Here is a 24,259-nt window from a genome sequence, read left to right as displayed (position 1 = left end):
CTCTCTCCACCACAGGCCTTGGGTGTGGAAAGGGAACTGCCAGAAGTCGGGCCATGTAACCCTGTTACTCTCCACTCCAAGTGAGTGTGGGGAGTATTCTTTTTTTTCCACCTGGGCAGTGAAACTGTATGACTTAGCCAACCCATTTTTGGGAAACCCTTTTGGAGGGTCTAAACCATGCACTCTTATTGCATTTCTTTACCCAACCTTCACCAAGGCTTTGATTGAAGGAGGAGTGACCCCAAATACCTGCACTTTGATTGCTCTTGGAGGAGTGAAACACGTTTCTTTACCTTTATCTTCACTTTCTCTCAGCTCCTTTCACCTCCCTTCATCTTGCTCTGTGTTTGGCACTTGCTAGACTGAGGTTGGGGTGGAGAGATCTACTACGAAGGCACCAAGACGAGAATTGGACAAGGATTTAACAGAACCTACAGCCTATTTGAGGAAAAGAAGTAACAAAAACAAACAAACAAACAAACAAACAAAACAATGTCAGCAATTAAGGCAAGAGAGTATGTGGGTTGGAGAAGCAGCCACCAGCTCTTACTCCAGGTTAAAGCCGCTTCAAAGGGAGGAGGTATTTAACATGCATCTCATGAGTGGGAGCTATGTACCCACAGGCTTGAGGTTCAAGATAGCAAAGAATATACATCCACTGTTTCTGATGGGAGGGACAGGTAATCTTTCAGAAAGAAGTTAGTTAGACTTCAAGGGAAGAGAACCCCAGTCCAAAAGAAAGAGATCACCAAAGACACAAGCACATTAAAGTGCATGTCATTATGGAGGAACAGCTATGGGTAACCCATTGATTTGACCTATTCTGTCCTATATGGTAACCACTGGCCATATGTGACTACTGAGCACTTTATTTAATTTTTCAAGTACCTTGTAAATAATATCATCCTTTGAGAGAAGGGAGGTTTAAACAATCCTGCTGTGTTTGGAGAGTGCAGATTCCTGGCCCCCCTCCAATTCACTGATGGAATCTCAGCATCATGGCCCTGGAAATTGCCTTTCCACCAGCTCTGCAGGTGATTCATCTGTGTCATGAGCCTTGAGAACCAGCTGTCCTGACACCTTGGTTCCACCTTTAAGCAGGTCTCTGCTAGCAGTCATCACAGAAGTAGCTGGTGCTCTGGGAATACCATTGGCAAAGGCTCTGTTCCTTGCAGCTAGTGGGAAAAAAGTTGTCCCTGTGGCTGGTGTGACTTCTGTGACTGAGCCACCCAGAACTGTTGTAGGTCAGTGGGCACAAAAGAAGACTAGGCTCCAGCCTTCCCTGCTAAGGATTTTACCCACTGCTCAGTGAGAAAGAACTAGAGATGACATGAGAGCTGCACCATAGTTAGGTATATTTCAATTTTTAATTTATGTTTGTTATAAATGTATTAAATTCACCATTTCTTAGAGTGTGCTCAATTCTCTTCAAACTTTGTTCTGCCTATAAAATCCCCAGCAAGGCATAATGATGTGAGGTTAAAAGATCTTAAGTAAATACTTGTCAGTGTGTGTGTGGAGGGGAGGGCTTAATCCCCCTTAATCTTTATCAGACCCACCACCCAGCTGCCCCAAATCTACCTACAATTTAAGTCAGAGTGAGTATGCCAGGTATATAAATGCAATTTCACAACAAAACTCAAAGTCACTATGTGGCTGCCGTGATACCTCTTCTATAAACGTTCAAGAGCTGTCAGAGTGCCTGTTAAAATGCCTGTTAAAAGACATGGACACAACTGGCTGGTGTGGTGTAGTAGATTGAGTGCCAACCTGCAAACCAAAGTGTCCCTGGTTCTATTCCCAGTCAGGGCACATGCCTGGGTTGTGGGCCAGGTCCCCAGTAGGGGGTGCTCAAGAGGCAACCACACACCGATGTTTCCCTCTTTTTCTTTCTCCCCTCCCCTCTCTCTAAAAACAAGTAAATAGAATCTAAAAAAAACCCAAAATTTTTAAAAATACGTGGACACAATGGACCAACCAGTGGCTGTGGGGTCCAGAGCAGTGAAGCATAGCTGAAAATAATGACTTTCTGCCTTTCAGAATCACAGCCACCTTCTGGCCACTGAGAGCACAGATCTGGGAACTAGACACACCCATATCATGGCCCAGCCCAAGTCTCACCATTTTCACATTCCAGCCCCCCATCCACTTTCCTCTTCCAAACCCACAGTTCCACTCAGTTGCAACATGGGGCTGAGTTTATAGATCACACTCAATAACTTCTTGTTGATTGACTAATTGATTAATTCTATCTCTGTGGGAGCCACCAGATTCTCATGTAATTGTGGGACTCCTTCCTGACTTTCTGCTAAAAAAAAAAAAAAAGACTCTGGGATTGCTTCTTCTGCATGTGTTACCCCCCCCAACTTGGGTCAGGAAGGGCAACTGAAATCAGAAGCCACAAAAGAAAGGTGGGGATGGTGGTAAACCTGGGTAAATTAAACAGTGAGAGGAATGAGTGGTTAAAAGAGGCTCAGACCATTTCACCTTTTAAGGCTCTTAGATAGGAAATAAATAGCAAAACACAATTACATAAATTTGGGGGAAACATAAACATATATATTTAATGAATGATCACTTGAGTACCAAAAACACAATGCAAGATAATTACATGAATTCTAGAAAATATTAACTCAAGGGGCTTATAGATTCTGTCCAGAAACTAGATACAACTGTGTATGATGAATATCTTCTCAAGAAATCTCTGTGATTACATTTATAACCTTTTTGGATATAGCATCAACAGTCTAAATGGGTGGTCCTTTGTGAATGAGCTACTCAGGTGACCCTCTGCCCCTAATAAACCTCTCCAAGCACAGAGTAAGTGCTTCAATAAACATTAATGGTTTTAAGCATCATTATAACATCTTCAGCAAAGTTGAAACCAGTACACTTACTACAGAGTAATTCACTGCACACTGTGCATCAGTGTAACTAGTATTTGTACTTCATGACTTAGTTCAGGGGGCAGTTCCTTTTTGAACAGGCCCCCACTTATCTGCTCAGAATCGGTAATAGCCTTGTTCATGCTCCAGTGCAATTTGTTCATACCTCTGAGCCATAACCATTAGTATTGTTCACCAAATGTTTCCAGTCCTTCCTCTGCCCTCTAAAAGTTCAATGTGGCCTTGTATGTTTGAAAAATCAAGTTGAATGAAAGTGATGTGCTCACTAAGAGCTAATGAGTAATGCTCCCTTTCCCTCTGCCACAGCAACCAGCAATGTTCCAGACTGTGGCCCCTTCCCTTGACTGAGAATAGCACAAGTAGAGGTCATGGGCATATAACATGAGCTCTGCCCTTAATGACACTGAAATTGGGTATTATTTGTTACTGCAGCATTAACTAGCCTGTATTGATTGATACAGTCTGTTTTAGACTCACTGCATTGTGATCATTCTGTTTACATGTTTGTCTGTCTTCCTAACCATGAAATTTTTAAGGGCAAGGACTATGTATATCTTTCTTTTTATTGGATTGTGTTACTCATTTCTGATTCTGGAGCTCCAAGCACAGTGCTAGCTCATAGGTACATGACCAAACCTTGCATGTGGTCTGGTTGAGACATTGCTACATTCATTGATGGCATCATGACACAGGCACGTCTATGCCTTTTTTAGAATAAGGTCTTCATATTCCTTGTTTTTCTCTCTTCTCATAATCCCTTGGCCCAAGAGATCACCCACCACCACATCATGGATTATTACCATGTCTTTAGACACTCTCCTGATTGTATCAGACCTCCATTCACCCCACCACTTTTTCTCTCATTAATACATATATTCATTTATTCCTCAAATATTGTATGTCTACTATGTGCCAGAAAATTGCTATAGGCTGGGGATATGGTAATGCATAAAATGTAGACCTCAGTCTAAGGGGGGAAAACAGACAAGCAACCAGATATGAAATGTATCATAACAAAAAGCATTTCTGTTAACACAGGGGCATTCAAAAAACTTTTTCTAAGGAAAGAAAACCCTCAAATTTGAAAAATATTGCTGTAGTCTAATCCCTTGTTTTTCAGACAAAGAAACTGAGGGCTTGCTGGGCTAGGGAGTTTGTCAGTTGGGCTTTTCAGCTCCCCTTGCTTAAGACAGCATAGAATGTTTTTGTGGAAATTAAAAAGCAAGAGCCAAACTGAATAAGCCTAGAGCCCCACCTATAAACAGACTGCATGCTACCTATAATGAAACCCTCCCGGTCTGTGACATTGTCCTCCCTGTGTGTGCATCATCTCTAGGAGCCACGACTGTCCACGGGCCACAATACAAGTGGCTGAGCCAACTGTGTCTGAGTCTGTTACAGTTGTGGAGTTTAGGGCTTGGTGAAACTGGACATGCAATGAACTTTTTCCCTCTGAGGAAGTCAGGGTGGCATAGAATATGGGCCTTGGACTGGACACACTTGGGTTCATATTCTGGTTCAGCCACTTAATAAACATGTGTTATCGTGCTAGTATTTTAACCTCTTAGACACTCAGTTTCCTCATCTATAAAATGGAGATAACAACATGGAGTTGTTGAGAAGATCCACCAAGTAATCTACATAAAGCACAGAGATCTGTAGAAACCCATACCGTATGGCAGAAGTGTAACTGAAAGCAGGTCCACTGCCTGCTGCTACAAAAGCCAATACTCAAAAGGCAGGTACTGATGTAAAGGAAAGTGGTTTGTTTTCAAGTGCCAGCCCCCTGGAAGATGGGGGACACATGTCTCAAAGCCCAACTTCCCCAGCTCAGTGGAGGCAGAGGTTTATATAAAGAGGCAGAGGAGAACAGAACAAAGAGATCAAGGGAGGGGGTTGGAAAGTTCTCTATGTGCAGACAAGCACAGTACATTCCAATAAGGCAAGTGATGGTCTGGTGTGCATCATCCTGGTTTAATCATCCTGGTTCCACAGTTGAAGGACAGCAAATTTCCTGGAGATGGAATGCTTAAAGGTCCAAGTCTGAATCTTCTGCTATTAGTTCCTAGGATTCTTATACAAACAAGCTGCTTGTTTACTAGCTACCTATTAGTCAGAGTCAGCACACAGAAACAATGTCAAAAAAATAGTAGGGTGGGTTATAATTTCCAACTGTTACAAATCCCACTATCAATTTTTCTTCCATTCTATGGAATTTGGGTGGTTGTAGCCAAAACATTTCAGAAAACTAGAAAAACTCAGTATCCAGTCTAGTTCATAGGTGACACATACAATTTTACAGACAATTAGTCTAATTTCCTAACTGTGTATAATAGATTCTACTGCAACATAATTTTTCTGCTAAAATCACCCTCATTTTCATCGAAGAGCCAAATCAAGACCAATTCATTTACACCATTAAGTCCAGTTTCAATTTGGCCTGATTATTCACATAAACACAAGAGGAATAAAGATTAATCATATAAGCTCTCTTTTTTAAGTTTAAATGCTTTATTTTTAGACAACCTACATGACACATTTTTTCTTAAAAATAATGTCTCCACTCCAAATAAATCAACATCAAAATAAATGAAGAGCTCAAGATAATGTCAGTCCCTTTGTCCTAGTCCTGGTGTATGGAAGAAAAGCAACAGCCAGTTATGATGACAGGTGATAGAGGCAATTTGCCAAATTGTTAACATTTTTCCATTTCTAAATCATCCTGAAAGAAAACCATATATGGAGTCACACTGTCCTCACATAGTCCAGCAGAACAATCATACCATCTAGATTCATGTTTTCAATAAAGAACTGGCAGTTTCTGAAATTATCAAGGGCATGCTTGATTTTTTCTGCAGCCCCTGTCATAAAAGGTTTTACTCTTTTCTGGCCTCTGTTCTTCAAGTTTCCCTTTGATTGACTTCATGTAATCTTTGGTGTACTTCTTGTAGGCTTCTTTTCTGAAGCTGGTTTCCTGCAAATGATGGTTCATGACAATATCAACACCTGTGATTACTGTGCTTTTACTACCTTTGCCCTTGGAGCTGTCAGCAGAGACATTTCCACCAAGTGAGTCATCAGCGTTACCATCTGTTTTACTGACCATCTTCCCCTCTATGTACAGACACAGCCCATCTGTGACCTCCCAGATCTTGTAGATATCAGAGAACATCTCATAATGGCTGATTAGGTCCTGGTAGATGATCATGATGATGGCTGAAGGAAATGATAGCAGTGCTGGCTGATCATGGCACAACCAGAGTGGTACTCCAGGGTGAGCGTGGGGAAGTAGAAAACCAACTTTGCCTGCAATACCTATAGGTTTGTGTAAACTCTTCAAGTTCTCTAGGTTCCCAAGATGTCTTGAGGTTCTTCCTTGCCATCTCTCAGGAAGGCAACTTTTGCTCTTTACCTGGAAAAACTGCCATCAACCACACAAATAAGTAAGGTATCAGGCTATTTCTCCAAAGAGCTTTCCTTGGCTCCAAAGTCAATCTTTATTCTTTAAAGCTTTTGTTGACTTTCCAAGTCTAGGCATGTCACTCTCAGAATTGAAATTCCAGTAAAAGATTTGGTTAATAAAACCACAATTGGAAACTGGAAGAAATCAGATTCCTATTGGATTCATGCAAATAAACATATTGCCATGAAAATAATAATACTCATTAAGAGTTTTTAAATTCTGGAGGGATCAAGTAGGGAGAAAAATGTAAATGCATGAATATTGTTACAATTTACCAAACTTCTCTAAGAAAGCAAACAAGGTTTTATTTAATTAGCCATATTTTGAACAAAGTCATTAAAACAATAATTATCCTCAGTTCCTTCAGTCCCACAATCAGATCCTGTTTATCCCCATTGTCCTCCAGTAGCTCTATGAATTCAGTCATTCCTCAGGGCCCCACAAAATCTCATCTATTTCAAAGGTGTGATTTGAAAATTTATTTTCAGAAACTCCTATTTTGGAATAAGTCAGAAGATGTAAGTAACATTTTTGCAAATTCATCAGAATAGAACAATGACTATCTCTAAATGACCAAAAAAATTTTGAAAATAACATAGTTATAGACCAGATTACAATGTAATTGAGAAATGAATTTGCTTTTTTTGTAACAACATTTTAAGATAATAATCAGAATTACAAATGAAAATACATCAAACCAAGAAATCAATTAATTTGTTCCCCACTGTCAATCGTACCTGGGGCTTCTGCTGTGAAATAACAATTGGTTTTAGAAAATCAAAGGGAGCTTTTGGCTTTTTCATTTGTCATGAAAATTATCACTTTGATTTACCATCTATCTACATGCCTTTCTTTTTCTTTCTTAATTCTTTTTTCGCGTTTTCATTTCCTTTCTTGAGTATTCCTTCTCCCATGTCCTTCCTGCCTGTGGTCACTTTCCTTTATCTTTTCTCACCTTTTTTCTACTTCCTCATTTCCTCCTCTTTTGGCTTCTTCCTGCTACACAAACCTTCTTCAACTTACACAGACCTCTGCAACTGTCCTAGTTCCTTTTAGTTTGCCCTTTTAACTTATCTAGAACAAGTTGCTTTTAATTCTATTTGTTTCAAAATATATTGCCATAATTTATACCCTTTATTGCCAAAACCATATATTTTTCCCAACTTAATTAGAATTTTCAATTTTTAGTAACAACTAAAAGTAAGCAGTTAGCATTCTTAAGATTGGCAAATTTATGAACATATTTCATAACTTTCAGAAATAGTTTTTTCCCATTGACAAATAAATTTACATTTTTGTTCTTGGTGATTACTGCATTCCTTTAGAGTGCTCAAAAGTGAGCTATTTAATTACCTAGTGACCTTGACAACTTTTAGGAGGCTCAAAAAAAGGTAGGGAAGATATTAGGTGTGGCACAGTTTTAGCTGCTTACGTTTAAAAAATGCCAGTGTTTTCCTTTTCTTTCGGAGTTTTACTCTCTGAGAGGGGAATGAGATCTCTCCTTTTAAACCAGCAATTTAAATCCTTTCTGAGTAGAATCATTATGATATAACAACATGGACACTTGCATAAGAGATCTTATCAGATCATTAGAGATCTTAACCCATTCACCAGAATTTTGACAACAGTTGGAGACTGAGCCTGTGACATTCCTTTCAAAACAGAAACAAAAATGAAATCTAAAGCAAAGACAAATTTCAAATGAGTACTTTCAAACTAAATCCTCTAAAAGGAGGGACTGGGACAGTAGACTTAGAACCTTATCCCACACCAACTCGTATAGCAAACCCCAAATGTAGAGATGGAGGATTCCTGGCACACACAAAACAGCAAAGATCAAACCAAGTCCCTAGAGATAAGAAGGCAAGCAAAGCAAGTATAACCAAAACAGACAGACAAAAGCTGTCAAACAGAAACAGATTTCCTCCCATAGAGGAATAGAGAAACAAAGCTAACAGACAATTAAAAAGTGGTATACAATGAGAAAAGCCAGCAATACCCAAACCAAACACAGAAGAGCACTCCAACCAAATCTCACACTGGGAACTGGGACTTTCTTCTTGTCAATGAGCCATGCCTGCAGCCAAGAGGTGCCTATTAACTCCTACAGAATTCCAAATGGTTCAAAGAACCTAAGTGTTGGAGCAGGCACTCCTCATCATGCACCCTAGAGACTCACCCTGACTGGGCTCATCAGCCCACCAACAACCACTAAGCATTTAGAGGCAGCTAATGCTTTGAGAGGGAGAGCAGGAAGGGTCCCTGGGATAAAGAACTCAGCAGCTGCTGGGAAATTCCTGCAATCCCTGCTATGGGGTCAGCCTACCACAAGCAGCTGGGACTCCACCTGGGCCCTCTGGGTCCTACCAGAGTCCATGTTGTCCCCATCTGGAATTGCCGAAAACTGTAATTGAAAGCAGGTTCAGCTGTCTGCTGCTACAAAAGCCAATACACAAGAGGCAGGTGCTGATGTAAAGAAAAGTGGTTTATTTTCAGGTGCCAGCCACCTGGAAGATGGGGAATTCATGTCACAAAACCCATCTTCCCCAGCTCAGTGGAGGCAGAGATTTTTATAAGGAGTGGTAGGGGAATAAAAGAAAGACATTGCGGGAGTTAGAAAGTTCTCTACATACAGATGAGCACAGCCCATTCTGATAAGGCAAGTGATGGTCTGGTGTGTATCACCCTGGTTTAGTCATCCTGGTTCCACAATGAAGGTCAGGAAATCTCTCAGAACTGGGATGCTTGAAGGTCGAAGTCTGTATCTTTTGAAATTAGTTCCTATTATTCTTATATACACATGCAGTTCATCTATTAATTACATTTTAGTCAGAGTCAGCACACAGAGACAATGTCAAAAGAATGGTAGGGTGGGTTACAATTTTCCACCATTACAATTTTCCACTGTTACATTGTTAGTGTTCCCAATGTTATGGTTAAATCAAGTAACACATGCAAAGTGCTTAGGCCAGAGGATGATCAATATAAATTAGTCATTATTTCATTATTAAATATATACAGAGCATGATATTCTTAAAAAGCCAGCATTAGATTTGAGTATGCCTAAATCAATACCCCCAAAACAGAATATGTTTTGCCTGTGAATAATTTCATATGTACTTTTTCCTTGTATAGATTTGATGTTACTAAGGAGACAGAGTGTTTGCCTTGAAGCTCATTGAAGGTTCCAGCAGATTACATTTAGATGAACTGCTTGGCTTGAGAAAGGGACATGGATTACAGCCAGGCACCTCATGTGCACCATTAACCAAGCCTATGAAAACAGTGAGATACTAAAATCTAATGCAAAAGATCTGCTGTGCATCACCCAGAGTTTATAGAGCTCTAAAGCCCATGGAAATCACTTTTTGTCACCCATCAAAAGGATGCGCCGAAGATAAAGTTCAGATAATTCTGTACCAGAGCCAGGAGAGACTAGGTGCCATAAGCTATCTCTCAGTTTTTTAGCATACACAGCCACAAAATGAACATAACATCCAGAAACAATCTTGCCAAAGGTCAGGCATTATCTGCAAGGGGACAGAATTGAAAATTGTCTGACAAGCAAAGACATTTTAAATCTCTTTGGTTCTCAGAATCTCCCTGTTGCTCCAGGCCAGGTCTCAGTTTCTATCATGTCAACAGCAGGGCAGGGAGAGACTGTGATGGAGGGGGAATTCTGTGCATGCCTAAGGCCAACCTGGGGTCAGGTGTGCTTGTAATTTGAAGGCTGAGGGGAAGTTGAGGATCAGGATGAGGCATGCAGAGGGCATGGAGAACCCAAACTCTCCAGTGGCAGTCAAAAGCAGTCATCCAAAACAAGATGGCATGGGCAACTTCTTCTAGTCTAGGAATTTTCCAGAGCTGTCATCTTCCTCTCAATTCCAAATGTCCTGCTAGGAGTCTTCCATTTGTAGTACGAAAAAACAGAAGTCCACTGGGGTTATTCATTCTCATGATTTGAAAACCAGTGAGCTCACAGCCTTTAAAGGCACTGGGTTTGCCCCATTCTAAATCCTCTCAAGTTTTGAACTTGACACTGTTAAACTACATAGCTATATCCACTCACTCATGCCCAAACCCTGTCCTCTGCCCCCATATTGGGACACTTTCCTCTTCCATTCTTCTTGAACCTTCTTCTCCTTTCTGCTCAGGAGTTTCCTTACGGCAAACATTGTGATATAATCCACGCAATAGCCACAATCTACGGGTGTGCTATGTATCTTTATTTTTAGCCTTTTTTGCTCTTAAGTGATGTGATAAATGAGTATCACATAGAAAAAAAAGTCCCCAGAGACCTGAATTCAAAGGTTGGGGATGCTATGTGCTGAATAATCAACAGCCTGTTCCCAGAGCCCAGAGGCTGGATCCTCACTATATCCCTAAGGTATCCAACATTTTCATGTCTCTAGACCACACTAGAAAATAGTTGGAAGAGTTTTCTTGGGCCACACACTAAATACACAAATACTAATAAAAACTGATGAGCAAAAACAGGTTTTAAGTAAATTTACAATTTTGTATTTGGCCACATTCATAGCCATCCTGGGCTGCATGCAGCCCGTGGGCCAAGGGTTGGACACCCCAGCGAGAGACATGCTGCTGCTTCAACCACATGTCCCTGTTTGTCCCTCTCCTCCTCTACCCCAGCCCTTCTCCTTCACTGCCCAGTGGGCGTTGGCATTCCTGACTCTCTGCACATCCTCTTCAATCCCTTGTCTGTCTGGAGTGAAAATGAGGAATGGGAAATGTGAACAACTGAATCAGTGGTTCTCAAAGTATAGCCCCTGGGCCAGCAGCAGCAGTACTTGGGAGCTTGTTAGAGATGCAAATCCTTGGTCCCCACCCCAGACCTGAACCAGGAATTCCAGGGGGGTGGGGGGTAACTATCTTCACCAGCTATTTTAACAAACATCCAGATGATTCTGAGGCTTGAGAACAGCTGGTTCAAACCACTGCATAGGTAATAAATTAAACACCCACATAAAATTTCTGTTTAGCCAAGTCTAAGCTGGCAAGGATGGAAGATCTTAATTTCCCTGGGAGCTCTCCCAGCAGGTTGTTACTGCCTTTGTCCCGCCATCTCACTTTTCTGGGTAGAGCTCTCAGAAGAGGAAAGTCCTTCTGAGGAGAAAATATCAGTCCTGCTGTCCACACTCTCACCACTCATCATATTTTCCAGTGTCCTTGGGGCATTGTATGCCCTCTGGGTCTGCCCTCCCACTGGTCCTACATCTGTGGGGAAATGAAAATCAGTATCTTCCCACAAAAAAAGTGAGGATGTGTTTCACATTAAGAGGGAAGTCTTTTAAAAATCTGCTTTGCGATATTGCTTATCACTTCATGATAAATTAACTGAGGGAAGGGAAGAAATAAGGCATTTTTGTTCATAGAGATAAAGCAAGTGAAAGATTTATATACATTCCCCTGTGTCTTCCTGGGGGTGCACCACATCCTAGGAGGAGATCTCAAAGCTCCATCAGGGTCAGCCCCTCACATATCCCTGTGTGTCTTTCTCCTCCACATGATTCAGAAGCAAAACCATGTAAGAAGCAGGGCTTGGAGGTGACTGACAGCAACCACTGGAAAGGTAACAGAAATGGCAAGCCAGGACCTGGTGCAAATCCACTACCCCTGCAGCAACAAAGCCAGTTAGCAAATAAATGCAAATGGCACAGAAACCACAGGAGTGGTTTACCTCTCTCTCTTTTCCTTTTAAATATAAAAATAACTGCAATTTTTAAATGTCAAAAGAGAGAAACAAATTCATCCTTTTAAATGCTGATGACTTAATGGCTACTACAGATTTTTCCTGAATTTCTCATCATTGGGCCTTTTGTGCTCTCTGCTAATGCATGCCTCGGATATTGTAAATGGCCTCTTAACTTTAGCATTTGTGCATTTTCCCCAGGTTGTTGTCAGGCAAACCCTGCAATCTAATCAGAAGTTCGCCTTAGAATTGCAAAATGCCAGACCTATATAGTGTGTTCCAAGTCATCTTCACAAGGAATTCTTAACTATCTCTCCAGAGATGGACTTCTAGCAGTTTGCGCTGCTCCTGAAATTATTTGCAGAATCCACATAAGTATGTGCACCTTTCTAGGGACAGTGATATCCCTGTCTTTCGTCAGACCATCAGACCTTCAAAGCAGTTTAGAGCCCCTGAAAGTTATTCATTCTTTCTGCAAGGGTCAGTGTTTGCAGCCACAACTCTGGGTGAGTGGGAGGGATGCATATAGACTATAGTATCCCCTCCAGTGATGCAGTTCACACCCATGGACAATGAGCCAGCATACTATTCTATACTCATTTTGTGACTGGCACTGTAATTAAGTGACAACCCGGTCTGCTCACCACTCAACAGCCAATAAGTCAAATGACAAGGAGTTGAGGCAAGGAAAACGACTTTATTCGGAAAGCCAGCAAGCCAAGAAGATGGCAGACTAATATCCTAAAAAACCATCTTGAAAAAAATACAGAATTCAGGCTTCTTTTAGGTCAAGAAAAGGTGAAAATAGGAAAGGTTTGAGGCCAGGAGGTGATTGATGACTGCCAACATCTGGATGTCAGCAAGAGTTCAAGGGGGTTAAGGAAAATTCTTTGCCTTTGGTCAACAAACACTGGTTGCTGTGGTCTCAGTCATAATGTTCATGAAAGCCTTTTGATAAACAATCATTATTTTGTATATACCTTACTTATCTCCTTGGGGAGGCAGTTTTGAGTTGGGAGTTGTTTCAGTAATTCCTAGGCTACAGGTTAGATCTTTTTAAAGATTGGCAATTCATGCACACAACTAGGCAGAGGTTGTTAACAGACATGTTACCGAAACTGGGCAGACTCAAGCAAGAAGGGATCAGAAAGACTGATTATTTTATTCTATTATAGCACTAAAGGTCTGAGGAGTGATTTTCCCTTTCCTGCTTCCATAGCTCCCTAGTTCTTTCATCACACTCAGGATACATTGGAACAATTTTAGGAGGTATATCTGTCTAGTTCTAGGATTCAGTTATAAGAAAGCCACTTTGCATATACTGTCATGTTGTCCAGTGTCAGCTTTATTATTAAAAAATCTGATATTTTACTCTCCTTGAGCCTCACTGCTTTCTATTTTCACTTGGTTCTCAAAAATCATGTAGGAAAGAGGAATGCTATTTATTTTCCCCTAAACTCTAAATATGTTTGTGAAGAGTCAATCAACAATTTATGGGTAAAAGACATGTGAAATATAGTTGTACGAGGCAGTAAAGGACCAAGGGAGGACCCAATTAAAAATCAATACCTTTTCCAATCATAGGTGCTAGAAATAGGTCCCCTAAGGGTATTTTATACTTTGTTGTTTCTCTATTTAGAAACCTCAGATCCCTCTTCTAATAAATCTTGCAAGGACTTCTATTCATTTTAACAAACACCAATGATTACAGCTCTCCAAACACTTGCAATTACATTAGTTCATTTGCAAGTATCATATCCACTTTGCACAAAGAGAAGAAATAAGACTCAGGAAAATGGAGTGACTTGTTCTTGTAAGTAGCAGAGCTGGACCTCATAAATTAGGTATATCTGACTTAAAATTCATTAAATCAGGCTTTATGCCAGCCAGTGTGGTAGACAATACAAATGATCACTAACATCTGGTTCTCCTTTGCTTCCAGGTAAACAGAGGATTGTGCTTTCCTTTCCCCTTGAAGTTAGACATGGTTGTTCATATTGGTGAATTATGGCCAATAAAATGAGAACAACAGTGATTTGTGTCACTTTTGGACCAAAGCATTTAATTCTTGCTGGTCAACTCAACTTTCAACATTTAGAAGCAAGCTTTGATATAAAGGTGCCATAAGATTAAGCAGCCTGAAATGATGAGTCAACACCTGGTGGTCACTTGCTCTGGTGAGTCACCAGGTCTTGCTGCAGACTTTGCTTTAGCAAGTTTTCCTGTGGTCAAACAAGAAGATTTGGGGATTGTTTGTTATCAGAGCATAACCTGGCCTATCCTGACTAATACTGACAGGCTCCATCCTGGACTGGGATTCTCTCTGTCAGAGCTCAGACTAGTACTCAGTGAAGCACATGCAGTCATGCCCAGCTGTTCTTCCCTTTCCAATTCGGCAATTCCCTTGGATTTGTACCATGAGCCTCTAGTTACCACATTTAAAACCATAAAGACAGTAGGAAATAAGATTCAAAAAAGGAGGGTTTGGGGGCAGGGGCAGATTTCTGCATGATTGAGGGCACAGATACCCTCAGGTGTGGTAAATACTTTGGGCTGGGCACATATATATTTCCCATGATTGGTTGCAATGGCCTAATGAGATTAGATTAGGATTATGGTTCCAAGATTAGTAAAAAAGCAAAAGATCAGCCCTGGCTCGTGTGGCTCAGTGGATTGAGTGCCAGCCTGAAAACCAAAGGTGCACCAGTTCTATTCCCAGTCTAAGGCACATGCCTGAGTTGCGGACCAGGACCCCAGCAGGGGGCACACAAGCAACCACATATTGATGTTTCCATCCCTCTCTTTCTCCCTCCCTTCCCTGTCTAAATATAAATAAATAAAATCTTTATTTAAAAAAGAAAGCATAAAGTCAAAGTAGTAGTGATCAGGGTCAAGTAAGAGAGAAGATGGGGTCAACCTGGCTGGGAGTTGGTTCAGCACCATAGACAGATCCCACAAACCCTGTCTCCTGATTATTTTTCCAGAGCAGCTCAGTCTTCTCCAGTTAGCCCTGCCCTTGAATGGTCCTGTAGGCCTCCAAATGCCCAGAGCCTCCCACATAAGACTTCACAGATGCTCCAGGCCAGGACCATGTCCTTATTCATGCAGCATAGTGCTCCCCAGCTTTGTTTTCTCCATTTTATATCATTCATGAGAATAGCTATCTGGCACCTTGGGATAAACCTGAAGCTGCTCCTGGCTGGAGGTGAAGACCCATAAACTCCATCTATCCTAGGCCCTGCCTGCCAGATTTAGGGATCAATATCCCAGCACACTTGTAACCTAATTATGAGGAGCTCTGATTCAGTGATCCCTTTCTTATCCTCTCCTTGTTAGGGGCTTGGCCAGGTCTTCTATGTGACCTTGAAGCCAAACTTGATCTGGGTCTTCTATCACTAGATTTTGCCTCCTTTGGTTGCTCATACCAAATCTTATTCCACTGGTAGCCAAGCCAGAGGTCCAGAAAAATCAAGGCAAAGCACCTAGGGCTGCCCACTTTCTCCTACCTTCTTTTATTCATTTGACAAATATTGAGCATCTACCATGTACCAAGTTTATACTACCCTCTGGGAATACAGTAGGAAACAAGGTGAATGTGGTCCCTCCCCTCCCAGAGCTGACAGTCCATTAAGGAATTAACCAAACAATTAACCAACAATTACAAGCAAGTTTGATTGGTGTTGTTACAGGAGGTGTACAGAGATGCTTTAGGATTGCCTAGCTGAGGAAAACAATTTATCTGGAGGAGAGATGGGTGGGTAGGTAAGTTGAGGTAAGACTTTTGCTATCTTAATCCCCTTTTGAATTTTCCCTTAATATGTATCTAACTATATATGAGGTCTGTCCAGAAGGTATCCAGCCATGTAATATGAAAAATAGAGACATGTATTGAAGAAGATACAATATAGAAGGCAAAATGGAAAGAACATTGTGATAATCTTATGTGTGCCAACTTAGCTAGTCTATAGTCAATACTCACTCAATCAAATACTAAGTAGATATTACTGTGAAGGTATTTGGTAAACGTAATTGGTGTCCATAGTCAATTGATTGTCATAGATAATGTGGGTGAGCCTGGTTTAATCAATTGATAGGCCTTAAGAACAGAGCTAAGGCTTCCCTGAAAAAGAGGAAATTCTGCCTGTGGACAGCAGCATCAGCCCATGCCTCAAAATCCCAGCCTGCCTTTCCTGATGGCTTACCTTACACATTTCGAATTTGTTGAGGCAGTCCCCACAATTGTATAAGCAAATCCCTTGCAATAAAGCCCTTCCTGTGTATCTCCTACTGGCTCTGTTGCTCTGGTTGAATGTTGACTGACACAAGCTTTCTAGCATGGAAACCTTAGTCAAAATCCCATTTCTACTACATATTAGCTCTGTGAGCTTAGGAAAGCTACTCAATGGCTCTGAGCCTCTGCTTACTTATCTGTAAAATAAGGATAATAACAACTTCATAGTTAATAAGTAATAATAATAATAATAATAGCTACCTTATAGCTAATAAGTAGTTACTGGCACAAGAGAAGGCAGAGATACAAAAAATATCTATAGAACAGAAATGCCAGAAATTTGTACCTGCTGTGTTTCTGCTTTCACATTTATTCTTGTTTTATTTGCTTGTTTTAGAGCACTACTATTTTTGGTATTTCTATATACCAGCTTCTGTGCTAAGCACTTTATGTATTACCTAATTTAATTCTCTATAAACCTTTACATTATTAAATGATACAATGCATTTACATAATGATAAACAGTTATACCTGGCACATTGAAAATGTTTAATAAGAGTTAATTCTGACTTTTTCTTCACTTTATCTCTGTAGTATTTTTCAGTGGTAAACTATCTTAAGACAAAGTAATTCTTTGCATCATTTAAAGAGGCTTTACAATGATGCAGGAGTGGTTGAGGGCGGAGGTACAGATCCAAATGGGCAATTGGTTAAAAAAAAAAAGAAAGCTACTCTGTAACTTCATGGAATTGTTTTCCCCTGCTACACTGATCTGTACCATGAAAAAAAAATCCAGAAACAATGGTTTAGACTGTAGGTATGACATAAAGAAACCATGAGATTAGAAGACAATTTAGTTCACCTACTCTTACCTCCAGGCTGGTTTTCAGATACACCCCTCTGAATATTAAATTGCCTTGGAAGTCTAGTTCCTTCTGTATGAGGATTTATAGAGATCATCTTCATGAAACAGAGAGGAACAGAAGCTACCCCTCACTTGATGGAAACATGAAGCAACCAGAAATGTCATGTAGTCAAATTAGAAAGTATCAGTACTCTAAACCAACCATTTGTTTGTTTCACAATCTGTAAGTCACATTAAAAAGCCTTGTAGAGGAAGCACTAACTGAATGCAGAGCCAAACTAGGCCTTATGAGGGAATACAAAAGGACAGATGTTCCCCAACTTGCCATGGGGTTACACCCCAATAAACCTATTGTAAATTGAAAATATCATGAGTCAAAAACACATTTAATACTACACTGTAGAGTATCAGGTGTCTGCCCTCTTAATCATGTGCCTAACTCCCCATTGCTCCCCAGCACCACGAGAGTACCATACTGCATATTGCTAGCCCAGGAAAAGGTCAAAGTCCAAAATTCCAAGTACATGCGTATCACTTTCATATCACTATAAAGTCAAAAAGTTGTAAGTTGAACCATCATAAGTTGGGGGCCGTCTGTACTTACCTAATGGTGTTATTTCTGAATGAATTAGTATTCATAAAGCATTTTGACAAAGCCTGGTAGTATAAGTGCTTTTCATTATTAATATTTGCAATGAACCTTGAGTATAAAACCATGTGTAGTTCAGGATTCTTTTGTTAGTAAGCAACAAGAATTGAGTTCAAACTAGCTTAACAAAAAATTGGACTGGCTGGATTACGTAGTTTGCAGGGATCCTGGGGGGTGAAAGACTCAAAGGAGGAAGTGTAAGAGCTAAAGCCTTACCCAGAAGCTGCAGTGGGAGTCCCAAGGCTCCTTACTCTGCAAGTCACTGCTTGTCTCTGATTTTCCCCGTGTCTTGGCCTCGTTCTCTTTTCCTGCACACAGATTTACTTGGTATCAGGAAAGAGGACTGCTGCGACCCAAGGAAACTTTTTTTTACCTCCAAATACAAGAAAAATGGTTACCCTACCCCCTCCAATTCAGAGAATTTTATGAAGGACTCTGATGATATGACCTTGAATTGTGTGCTCACCCTTGGACTAATCCATGGCTTTGAAGGAGCATCAAATTAAGGTCAGCCCTCTCTGGGTTGCATGCCCACCCCACTGGATGGGGGAATAATCATAAGTGCAAGCCCACCAGGGCAACATGAGTGAAGAAGAGGTCCCCAAGGAAAGTGGACCCCTTACCAGAGGGGAGGAAGGAAAGCATGCTAGAAAGATAAAATCAATAGCTGCCAGAGCTGACTATATATAAACCAAAACATGGTTCCTGCTTTTATGGAGCTTGTGTTCTAGTAGGAGAAAAACAAGCACAGATAATGAGTCCCACAGTCCCTAAGCAGCCATACCACATCAGGCACCAGAGTGGTAGTAGTACAGGAAGGTGTGGTGGAGTCCCTCATTCTCAGCTTCTGGCCTTACAGGGTGGGGCAGAAGTAGCTTTACAGTTGTTCCTAGGAAAATAATACAAGAATGAATAAATAATAATCAAGAATAAACTTTGTTTCATATACTCACAACCATAAGCCCACCGGTATAGAGGTATCTTGATTTCCCCAGGGTGCTTCTGAACACCCTCTGTCCAATTTGGCAGAGCTACCATGCCAGACTTCAAAGGAATAAAATGCAAGCCTTTGTGTCCATTTTGGAAAGGAACTTGTCCAGGCAGCCTCTCTCTCTCTATTTTTTTTTAATTTTTTAACTCCATCATGGGGAAATTGGCTACAGTGGCATTGCTTTACATATCTGAGTGGGAAGCTCACCTTTAATTCTGAAGGACCAAGAGGCTTCTCAAGTCACATCCTCTGTTCTTTACTGATCACAAGAGAAGGCAGAGATACAAAAGTATTAGTAAAACAGAAATGCAAGATATTTATGTCTGCTGTGTTTCCACGTTCACATCTTAATAATTAGTAGCAGCCCCTGCATTGATTTCATGGAGCTGCTGTAATAACTGACCACAAACTGGGTATCTCAGAATGGAAACGTGTCCTTTCACAGTCACAGAGGCAAACAGTCCAGAGTCAAGGTACTGCTAGAACCATGCTTTCTCTGAAGGCTCTGGGGAAGGATCCTTTCTTTCCTCATCCTAGCTTATGGTGGTTGCTGGCATTTCTTGGTGTCCCTTGGCTAATAGGCACATCATTCCAATCTCTGCTTCCCTCTATCTATCTTCTCTTCTTTTTATAGGGACACCACTCACATTACATTAGGGCTCACTTTAATAATGACTTCATCTTAACTGGATTGCATTTGCAAAGACCCTATTTCCAAATAAGGTCACATTCTCGGGTACCTAGGGTTAGGACTTCAACATACATTTTGAGGGGACAAAAAAACTCATGACAAGCCTGACCTCATTTTCAAAAACTTTAAAGTGACTTACAAAAATGAATGAAACTGCAATAGTGCAAGCCTCTCCCCAGCTTGAGAGTATGAAGGAGGTTGCATTCATACCAGCATTAATCTCTCAATTACAGTAACAATTTCTCTCTACCTGTTTATGGAGAACCTCAGCCACTTTCAAAACCAAACCAAACAACAACAAACCCAAGAGCTCCTTCTGAGAGATTCTCCCAGCAGAGAGGAAGTCCACATTCACACTCCTGTGCTCTTGCTCTGCCCTGAGCCACCTCTCACCATCGCTGTGGCTGATGATATCCTGAGAGCACTCTCTGCTGCTTGGCACACTGCATTTCTGTGGCAAGAAAGGACTTAGGCCCTTTCTCTTCTTCTGGTTGCACTTTGTCATCTCACTGCCTTGTTTTATAAGGTTCATCCTGAGCCAACACCTATAACCTAGGGTCCTCAGCATTCAGCAGAGGCTCATATCTGCGCTAGGGCTGCTGCCTCTGAGGCCCTCATTGTCTCCCCAAGCACCAGGGCACACAGCTCTGCCTCCTTAACTTCCCTTTTCTCCTCCTAAACACACAGATAAGCAAACACTTTTCTTATTAGAAATTAGACCCCGGAGCCCTGGCTGGCGTAGCTCAGTGGATTGAGCACGGGCTGGGAACCAAAGTGTCCCAGGTTCGATTCCCAGCTAGGGTACATTCCTGGGTTGCAGGCCATAACCCCCAGCAACCGCACATTGATGTTTCTCTCTCTCTCTCTCTCTCTCTCTCTCTCTCTCTACCCCCCTGCCTTCCCTCCCCCAAAAATAAATAAATAAAATCTTAAAAAAAAAAAAAAAAGAAAAAAGAAATTAGACCCCGGAAGGGCCCAGAACAAATTTACAAGATCCTTAACAAACAACCGGACTTTGAATCTTGGTTTGGGCTTACCCCAAAAGCTGGAACCCAAAAGCATCTGTTTCATACACAAATCCATTTTCACAAAATTGATAAAGAAATCTGAGTAAGGAGGAAATAAATGTAGAACTGAAATATAAGGCTGGAAGAGAAAAATTATACATAGAAGCACACATTATAAAGTTCTGCAATTGAGCTTTGTGTGGGCCAAAGTAAAGATAGAAAGAGAATCACCAAGAAGATTCAGACTGCCATCAAAACTAAACAAAACAGAAGATCAGGAGGAGTGAGGCTTGGTCTGGCATTGTGGTCTGGCATCTTTATTTCAGTTAACTATATGTTTTTGGTTTGCTGCTTCGTCATATCAAGCCCATTTCCCTTTCCTCCTGGGCACACAACTAGGTGAAGCTATGTGCCTGAGCTCTGGCCAATGAAATATGGCAGAAGTGATGTGCGTCATTTATGGGCAAAATCAGATATTACAGGTATACATTTCCTATCATTGCTGTCCTCACCTACAAGCTGAATGGGAAAAACTCTGACCTTCATGGGGAGGGTGGAGCCACAAAATGGAAAGAGCCTGGGTGTCTGAATATTGATGTGGAAGGCTGCTGGGCTGTGCCACACACCCCAGACTGTGCCACCCACCCCAGACTGTGCCATTGGGACAGGTAACTCTGTACTGCATTAAGTCACTGAGGCTGCTGTGTTAAGATGTTACAGCAGCTAGTGTCACTTGAACTAAAATAAATGGGATGATATTGGCCCCCTTTGTCTTGAACTTCTCTTCCACCTACTTTTCCTGAGGCACCACAAAGGTTCCGAGATTCCAACTGCAATGTCTCCCAGCACCATAGAAAATGTTCTGTCACGGGCAGTCTCAGAGTCACTTGGATGAATTCTGAGCTTTCGTATGATCTTCATTTCTCCTGGATCTCTGTACCCTCTGGCTAATATGATCCTGCTCTTTCCAATCTGGCAACTATTCACTCTCCTTAATAAAAGAGATGGAACTGAGGTAAGCTTTGGGAACTTCTGGGAAGTTCTGCTTTCTCTCTGGCAACACTGCAGCACCTGAGAGCTGTTGTTTCCTTTGATGACAAAATATAAAGCCTGTGCCCTTCCTCCTGCTGAGTGGCAGAACAAGCTGCCCACAGAGCACACTGTCCAGAATGTCAGGTTGTCACAATTTTCTCAGAAGAGCCAGGCAGAATAGAGAGAGAAGAGAGGGTCAACTCAGCCAGTCATGTGTCTCACACAGTAAGTTGAGCATGGGCCTGGCATGATGTTCACAGGTGTGCTAACATGGTAATGGAGCCCCTGTGTCACACCATGAGTACTCTGAATGACTCAGACGCTATTGTTTTCTGGCAGGTCATGTTGACATAAAATTCTCATGATGATTGGCTTTGCAAAACTCATTGGTCAGAATGTTCATTTCCTGAGCAGAGTTTGTAATTGGTAGCCAATCAGCGAAGCCAATCATTTAGCACTTCCACATTACAACTTGAAGAATACTGAGTTTCTTGGTCACTTTGGTCACTTGCTAAGATCCAGAAGAAGCACTAATTTGGAAGTCACATTGCCTATTATGAATCCAACAACAACCACCACTTATGGGGTACTTGCTGTGTTCCAGAGCATTCTGGGCACTTTGTATGTATCATCTCAAATATGTCCTTTGAAATGGATATAATTTGCATGTCTACAAATTGTATAGATGTTCCTATTTTGTAATAATTTTACTAATATTCCCATTTTACAGATAAAGACATTAAGGCTCTGTCTACTGTATGCCCAGCAGTATACTAGTTCCTCCTGAAAATAGATTAGGACTCAGATTCTGAGGACTTAAGATCTCTTTAAGGATATGAAACTTTCTGAAAGTAATTTGGGAATCATATATAATAGTATACAAAGCTAGTTGAGTCTATTTGGTGCTCAAAGTTAGACAGAGACTGAAGGTCATGATTAGAGTGAGTGGGGGTGAGTCATGTTCAACCTGAGAGATAAAGCTAGGATTACAGGGTAGAATCAGCTCAGCTGCCAGCTATCTGGATGGACAAATACCAGTGGCTGAGTGGCCAGCACTGACATGTAAGTGGGGAAGCACAGTAAACACCAGCCCGGGAGAGAGGAGACCAGTGCTCAGCAGGAAGCTCAGGATGGACTGTTTGTATTCGTTTGGGCAGCTGGCCCAGGGCTTCCTTCAGAGCAGTGATTCCTACCTTTATCTGCACCTAAAAGATGCTCAGGAGAGCTTTCAAAAAGTACTGATTTCTGGTCCTCATCCCTCAAGATTCTGATTGAGTAGGTCTGATCAAATTAGTTAAATCAGAGCTGCCCAGATAAAGTTAAAATGGAAGTGTCCACCACTCACCTGGTCATTCTGCCTTAGAGGGGCCACCATTCACATGGTCATTCATGCGTGGTTTTAATGGGCTTCCACCCTCATTGTTGTATTCTGTTGTTTTCCTGAGAAAAAATTATTAAAGGACCTTGGAGGTAGAAAGGCAGGCTTCCTGGAATTTGTAGGTCTCCAGTTAGGACTTGAAGGACTAATGTTTCTCTCAGAACAGGTGTGGTTGTATAGCAGCAGAACTGTTGCCAGTGAAAACAGCATTCTTTATGGTATCACATTAATCACATGAGAGGATACACACATAGGAGGAGGAGTGGTATTGTGTAAGACTTATAGGAGCAAGACTTCCAGCCAAGATGGAGGCGTAGGTAGATATACTGTACTTCCTTACACAACCAAAAGAAGGACAACAACAAATTTAAAAGCAAAAAACAATAAGAACTGACAGAAAATTGAACTGTATGGAAGTGTGACAACCAAGGAGTTAAAGAAGAAACATTCACCCAGACTGGTAGGAGGGGCAGAGACAGACAGCTAGGCAGAAAGGACTCATGGCAAGGCGGCAGCTAGAGGACAGGGGTGGGCAATGCAGTGGCAGGCAGAACAGGGCAAAGCTGTGGCTGGCAGAATGGGTGGTCTCACATTAAGGTGTGGATAAACCCAGAAGAACAACTGGGGAGTGAGACAGATCATACAACCCAGGGTTCCAGCTCTGGGAAATAAAGCCTCAAAACCTCTGACTGAAAAAACCTGTGGGGGTTCAGGCAGCAGGAGAAACTCACAGCCTCATAGGAGAGTTCATTGGAGAGACCCACAGGGTCCTAGAATGTACACAAAACTGTGTACCTGGGAATCAGCACCAGAAGGGCTCAATTTGCTTGTGGATAGTGGGGGAAGTGACTGAAAACCAGCAGAGAGCTGAGCAAGTGTCATTGTTCCCTCTCTGACCCCTCCCCCACAGACAGCACTGCAACTCAATGGCGTGTGTTGCCCCGCCTTGGTGAACACCTAAGACTCCACCCCTTCCTAAATTACAGGCATGCCGAGACAATATATATATATATATATATATATATAGCCCAAATGAAAGAACAGATCAAAGCTCCAGAAAAAATACAGCAATGGAGAGATAGCCAACCTATCAGATGCACAGTTCAAAACACTGGTAATCAAGATGCTCACAGAAATGGTTGAATATAGTCACAAAATAGACAAAAAAGTGAAGACTATGAAAAGTGAAATCAAGGAAAATGTACAGGGAACCAACAATGACAGGAAGGAAACTGGAACTCAAATCAATGGTTTGGAGCAGAAGGAAGCAATAAACATTCAACCAGAACAGAATGAAGAAACAAGAACTCAAAAAAAAAAAAAAAATGAGGAGAGG

At 41.4% G+C, this 24,259-nt stretch overlaps 1 pseudogene; it reads right to left on the bottom strand.

Moving 5' to 3' along the window:
- Window positions 1–5,601: 5,601 nt before the first annotated feature.
- Window positions 5,602–6,114, bottom strand: LOC123805587 (annotated as a pseudogene).
- Between the last annotated feature and the right edge of the window lie 18,145 nt (window positions 6,115–24,259).

Source organism: Phyllostomus hastatus, unplaced genomic scaffold (genome assembly GCF_019186645.2).
Source record: "Phyllostomus hastatus isolate PE091 unplaced genomic scaffold, TTU_PhHast_1.1 phas_scaffold_317, whole genome shotgun sequence".
NCBI classification, from domain to species: Eukaryota; Metazoa; Chordata; class Mammalia; order Chiroptera; family Phyllostomidae; genus Phyllostomus; species Phyllostomus hastatus.
The sequence above is the reverse complement of the archived record's forward strand: the minus strand, read 5'-3'. Positions and strand labels throughout refer to the sequence as shown.